This window comes from Coenobita brevimanus, chromosome 23, assembly GCF_032717465.1.
Source record: "Coenobita brevimanus isolate Jiangsu-jjx chromosome 23, ASM3271746v2, whole genome shotgun sequence".
Lineage (NCBI taxonomy): Eukaryota > Metazoa > Arthropoda > Malacostraca > Decapoda > Coenobitidae > Coenobita > Coenobita brevimanus.
In genome coordinates, this window is record NC_136976.1 from 43,079,620 (window position 1) to 43,086,144 (window position 6,525).

General features: G+C 44.0%; 1 non-coding gene across 1 annotated transcript; it reads left to right on the forward strand.

The window, feature by feature from the left end:
* The first annotated feature begins 6,155 nt into the window (after nucleotides 1-6,155).
* On the forward strand, nucleotides 6,156-6,228 carry TRNAM-CAU (transfer RNA methionine (anticodon CAU)). Its single transcript has one exon. It is a non-coding gene; the product is annotated as a tRNA-Met (tRNA).
* Nucleotides 6,229-6,525: the final 297 nt, after the last annotated feature.

The following is a 6,525-nucleotide window of genomic DNA, read 5'->3' on the forward strand; positions in this document are numbered from 1 at the left end:
AATATACAGTAAACCCTCAAAGATCCGGACTTCAAAGATCCGGACCATTTCTTGGCAAATTTTCAATTTAAAACATAGACTACAAGATACACAATTTATTAATTAAAATTTACGAAAAAAAATATTTGTACACATTCTTTTACTATCCTATTAATTTTATACTGTATTGGCAAGGTGAATATAAAAAATAACTGTTTGTTTTTATTTTGCATTAAGTTATACCTAAACCACCATGAGTTTTCTTTCATATGAGCAAATTTATATAATTTCTGGAAGATCCGGATTTTTCGAGATCCGGACAGGGTTATTGCCCCAATTAGTCCATATCTTTGAGGGTTTACTGTACATACACATAAATCCTAACTCAGTCACACAAGATTCACACTGTGGTGTGTGTACTATCCTGCTACAGGAGAAAATCACAGTCGCCCATGAGTGTAAAAACCTTGTATTTACGTTAATAGAAGCAAGCTTGAGGAAAAAACTCCGTGACAACAGTGAAAAATCCTTTACTCAGGTCAGTGTGAAAAGTTCGCTACATTTACATTAACAACTAATTGTTATGTAGCATGATGTATGTAATACATGGTGTAGGTGTGACAGTTGTGGTGTAACTGTGCCTACATGTAAAATTATATAATACAAATAAATAGTAAATAGAGACAACGAGGCAGAAGAGAAGAGGCGGCAGCATGCAGCAGAGACAATCAGCTGATCTACACGACAAAATTGCTACACGTGCCAGCTGGACCTGAGAAAGCAATCAAGGTGGAGCATCAAAAGTATCAGTGCGACAAACAATTTTTATTAAATTACAATTTCTCTCTCTCTTCCTAGCAGTCAGTATATATGCTGCAAAGAGTACGCCCTAGCCAAAAATTTTAAGTGACAGCCAAGCTTTGTACATTCGAGGTCGCCATTATTTTCGTATTGGATACGTTATTAACCAGGAAATGTGGTCCCAGGACAGAATCTCAAAGGACCCTTATAGTTTACTGGTTAAACCCTAAACCTACACTTACGATTAACATTGGCAAGCTGAGAATCCCTACGCAATCTCGGGCAGGTCACATTTTAACACCCACCGTGGGTGTGAACACTCATGTGGATAATGTGCATTCTCCGGGAATCCTCAGAGAAGCTCACAGCTCGAGACACCACAAGGTAATTCAAACAGCCTCGGATTGTCCTATCGGAGTTCTCGAACTTCCCCCTTACCCTATGGTACACATGTATGTACAGGCCCTGGACATGTGTCGTGTGGGGCCAACGGGCGAGATGTCAGGTCTGCACCCACATTACCACTGCCCTCTCTCTCAACTGCTTCAGAGATTATGGGTGTGGATTCAAACGGCACAGGAAGGACATGTCCCTGATCGGTGGTACATTGACACACATTGCAGGAACGCACAAAGCTATCTATTTCTTGTCCCATTCCTGGTCATAAAAAGTCAGCACAGATATGGCCCTGGGTTTTCCTTTTGCCCATGTGATCTCCTGAGGCTGAACAATGACCCCATTCTAACACTGCTTGGCGATACTTAGCGGGAATGACAAACTGCAGTCAAACCTCGCCCTGGGGCGTTTGTGACTCACGGTACAGCCGTCCTTGTTTATGAAGGAACCCGGCTTGACCTCCCCGTGAATACTTTATCACTCTACCTTTTTGTTTCTTCCTCACGGCAGCAAGTGTCGGGTCAGAATGTCGTTCTTGGACAACATCTTGGCTACAAATCAGATCTTGCGGCGATGCAATGATCATAGGGGTGACACAATTTGGAGCCTCAGCCATGGCTTGTGTTACTGCAGCCGAAGTCTGAGTAGCATCATCTACGGTGCAACTATACTTGGCCCTTGTATGTTGCCTATAATAAGGTCAAACAAAGGTTCTGGCATGACAACTGCAAGTGTCATACCAGTGTAAAATGGAGATGCCACCTGGATACGTGCCTCAGGGAACAATCTCACTGATCCATCAATAAGCTGAGCTTGGATCTGTCGACCTGTGTACTCCTCAGGCCGGACTAGACTGCCTGACAGAGCAACCTGAGGAATCACTGTCTCTCAGGACCTTTACAGGAACGTCTCCCACAAATCTTGGCTGAACAAGGAAGGCACTGTTGCCTGTGGGAGGGCCTGTGGAGGAAGCAGATAGTCACTGATGAGGCTGCTGAATAAATGATGCGGCAAACATGGTGCCCTGAGAACTAGATGCCTGAGGGGTCGTACTCACTATCTGGGGAGATGGAGCATTGACCACCTGAGATGGAGAGTTCACTGTCGCTAGGGGACTAGTGAACTGTGGAGAAGAACCTATGCTGCTAAGGACGACACCACTGTACTGCTGTTGAGGAATAAAGGCTGCATTCGCCTCCTGCCTCCGATACACTGGGGCTGTTGCAAAAAAGGATAGTCTCGACCTCTGATTGCGTGGCTGATACTGCTGCTGGTTAAGGTACTTGTCATACCATTTCCACTCAGGTTTCTGAGTATTTTGCCCCTGGTCCTTCTTCTGCGGTTTGTTTGGACCTTGGCCATTATTCTGAGAACGGCCTTGATGCTGGGGTTCAGTCTGAGACGGTTTCCCAGATTTGTCAGCTTTCCTGTTCCAGGCGTGTTGCTTACGAGTTTGATACCCATACGCAGTGAAGAATGCATCAGCCTTCTCCACCGTTTGGCTGGCATCCCTTACCTGGCAGAGCTTAAGCTGAGCCATAAGCTCAGCTGGCCACGACTTTTCTAGCTGCATGCGCAGCATAAGGTCAATTATCCCCTCTCACATGGGAGGAGTTTCATCTTTCTCCATCCACTCATCTAAGTAAGCAATAAGTCAATCAAGAAACTGAACAGCAGTCTCCTTTTCTTGTAGACGCACCCTCATAAACTGACTCCTGGCGTCATCAATTGTGAGACCGTACGCTTTGACGAGTGCAGCCTTCATCATCTCATATGTGAGATTGTCTCCAAGAATTTTGTGGAGAATATCGAGGGCAGGGCCCTCAAACAAGCTAAGAAACTGAAGCCGCTTAGCTGCCTCATCCAGCTGGTACAGCCGAGCCATGTCTTTGAAATGAGCTATGAATGGCTCGATTTGCTCGCCTTCCTTGTATGGAGGAAGCTTGATGTGTGGGGTCGCCAGAAGATGTGTAGGGAGAGCGCTCATGGAGCTTGGGTTAGCTGCACCAGATGTGTCTGAAGCAAGGAGTCTCGCTTGAGCTTCAGCATCTCAAGTTTATGTTTCTCACGTGCCTCGTGCTCAGCACGTTCGTGTTCTCGTTCTCTCTCTCGTTGTTCACGCTCATATTCGCGTTGTTCACGCTCGTATTCACATTCTCTCTCTCGTTGTTCGCGCTCAAATTCGCGTTGTTCACGCTCGTATTCACGTTCTCTCTCTCGTTGTTCACATTGTTTTTGCTCGTATTCACATTCTCTATCGCATTCCTCACGCTGAATTCGACACTCTTCACAAGCATCATTCTCACGTTGCTGCTTGTAACTAAACCGTGAGAGCACGTACTCTTTTATTTGTTCGGGGTCTGTAAGCCACATATCTTTGCCTTCCTGTACATATACTGTATATTAGTAGCCATAATGCTAACTCAACTAAGGCTGAGTAGGCTAAAGACTGAGTACTGACTGCTATTTTGCAGAGAAATGCCAATAATCAAGAGTAAAGAATATAGGCACAGGTTGGTGGTGACCAGTTTTATCTAGTTAAACTGATAAAGAAAATTAAAAAAACAACTGACTGGGAAAACTATTACGTAAAATTAGTAGAAATGAATCAATAACCACCAGTAAGATAGTGCCTATAGACATTAATGATAAATACCTAGGTGTGAGTGAGTGGGTATTATCTCGTTAATAACTTTAGAGCTAGGAGTTAATATCCTGGAATGAGGTCGCCAGATGTCACGGGGGGGATGTGTGATTATGAGTTAGAATACTGGAAGTGACTTGAAAACAGAGACAAGGAATTAACTTGTGAAAATCTAGCAGTAAGTTTTACTTTATTCTGCCTTACTTCGCTGATTCTCTAAGGACGAGAATTTATACACTTTCTCAACAGTACACAACAGAGACTAATTACTCACGCGTGCTGTTTGTTAGTAATGTTAGCCTCTTGAGAAAGTGACTCCACCTCTGACAGTCAAAAACTAATGCTTTCGGTAATAATAATAAACAGGTTCTTGCCGATGCTTAACTCCTGGCTGGCACAATGGATTTAAATTAGATACAAAAGAACTGGCCTAAGTACCAGTTAAGGATAATGTAAAGAGTTTGTGCAAACTAGGAGCGGCAACTAAAATAAGCTTATTATGGAGAAATAAAACACGAGTTTAATAACATTAAGCTCAAAGAAAAGAACTGTAAATTTATTGATTACAATGAAATAAATTTACGTTATATGAATCTCAAAAATGAATTCAAAATAACAAGGAGAATACACTCACTCACTCATTCAAAAGCTAATCGAACTTAAGCCTAGAAAAACAAACAGAAATACTGGTCAGTGGAGGGGAGCTGAAACGAAAGTCTGGGTGCCTGTGATGGACATCAAAACTCTGCAATTCGCTAATCCCGCTTCGCCAATTCACCGTCTATGTGGAGATTCAGGAACTCTCTGTATAATGGAGGCGCTGCTCTACGCTGGGCGACTCAAAGCTGACTAAATTCAAACGGGGAAAAGAGCCTAAAGAGGTAGGGGCTGGCCGTGTTTGCCGGAAGTAGGGTGTGGCCTAACTTCAACGGTCAACGGAAAGTGAACGATATAGGCTCACAATAAATCACTCAGTGAAAGCACTAATGTCGTGGATAAGAATGGTCACTTGTGAAACAGTGACAAATGTTCTGAAAACCATCCCGATCAAAGTGAATACAAGGACGGTTGAACTGAGTGATGCCCAGTGGGAATTCCACTAGAGTTCGTGGTTTTCTCACTAAAGTACAATGTCACGAATTTATAAATACGCTCGCGCGAATTCGTGACAAGTGGTAAATGCTGGGTGTTGTGCTGTGGATGTGAGAGTGTAGTAGTGTGACAGGGGTGGTGAATGTTGTGTGTGTTGTGTTGCAGTAGTGTGATGAGGTGTGCCACGCTATGCTGTGCAGTTTTGTGCCGTGGTAAAGTATACTGTGGTGGAGTGTAATGTGACTGGTGTAGTCTCATAATGTGTAGTGCAGTGGCTGTGGGAGTGAAGTACTAGCGGTCGATTTAGTGTGGTGGGCTGTGATATGTTCCTGTAGTGGTAACGGATGTGATGCAACAGTGATGGGTTTAGTGTGGAGATTGCTGTGTAGGTGGTGGGAGGTGTGGTATAGCAGTAGTGGTATCGTAATGGTGGGTTTAGTAAGGGTGTAACGTGTTCAGATGTGGTGTGATACACTAATAGACGTGATCGTGGTGACCTGAAGTGGTGGGTGTGAAGTGATACGTGTGATTAGTGGTGATGGATGTGATGCAGTTGTCGTGGGTGCAGCATGGTGGTGATGGGTGTGGTGAAGTGGTGGGTGTGGTATGGTGGAGTGGTGGGTGTGGTGAAGTGATAGCTGTGGTGTGTTGAAGTGGTGGGTGTGGTATGGTGAAGTAATGGGTGTAGGGCGGTGAAGTGGTGAGTATGGTGTGTTGAAGTGGTGGGCGAGATGTGGTAAAGTGGTGTGTGTGGTGAAATGAAATGATAGTTTTGGTGTGTTGAAGTAATGGGTATGGTGTCGTGAAGTGGCGGGTTTGGTGAAGAGAAATGATAGGTGTGTTGTGGTGGACTAGTGGGTCTGGTGCGATGAAGCGGTGAGTATATATAACTGAAGTGGTGGGTGTGGAATGGTGAACTGGTGGGTATGGTGAAGTGTGGTGTGGTGTGAAGTGGTGGTTGTGTTTAATGAAGTGGCTGGTGTGATGTAGATGTAAGTATAACGGTAAGATTAGTTGGATGTATGTAGGCTTAGATGTGAGTGTGATATAAAGGTGATATACTGGCAAGTTATAATTATATATTATTCGGTAATGATTGTGAGAATAGTGGAGGAAAGGTGACAAAGGTTACACAAGGACTGGTGTAGTGTGCAATGATTGTAATACAGTTGCAAACATGAAGCATTAAGTAAATTGCCTTCAACGCTCATTATGTTACACATCTCAAAACTTAAATCATAGAGCCTCGATGGCGCAGTAGGCAGCGCGTGAGTCTCATATTCTCAAGGTCGTGAGCTCGATCTTCACTCGGGGCAGCTGTTTTCTCAGCGGGGTATCTGCATTTAAGCGGTGTTCTAACCCAAAGAATCTATCTCCATATTAAGTCTTGAAATTTCTGGGGACTATCATATACTCTGGTGAACACCCCGTGAACACCCGATGACTTTACTCGCCACTGGGAATCCTTCCCAGCTCCTAAATCTGAATGATGACTGGCCATGTGCATATTTTACTCTGGCTAAATTCAAACAATTTTTCTTCCCTCACTGAATCCCCCGACGTCCAAGGGTTAGGAAAGAACACTACAAAAAGTGGAGTAAATTAGGATTTCC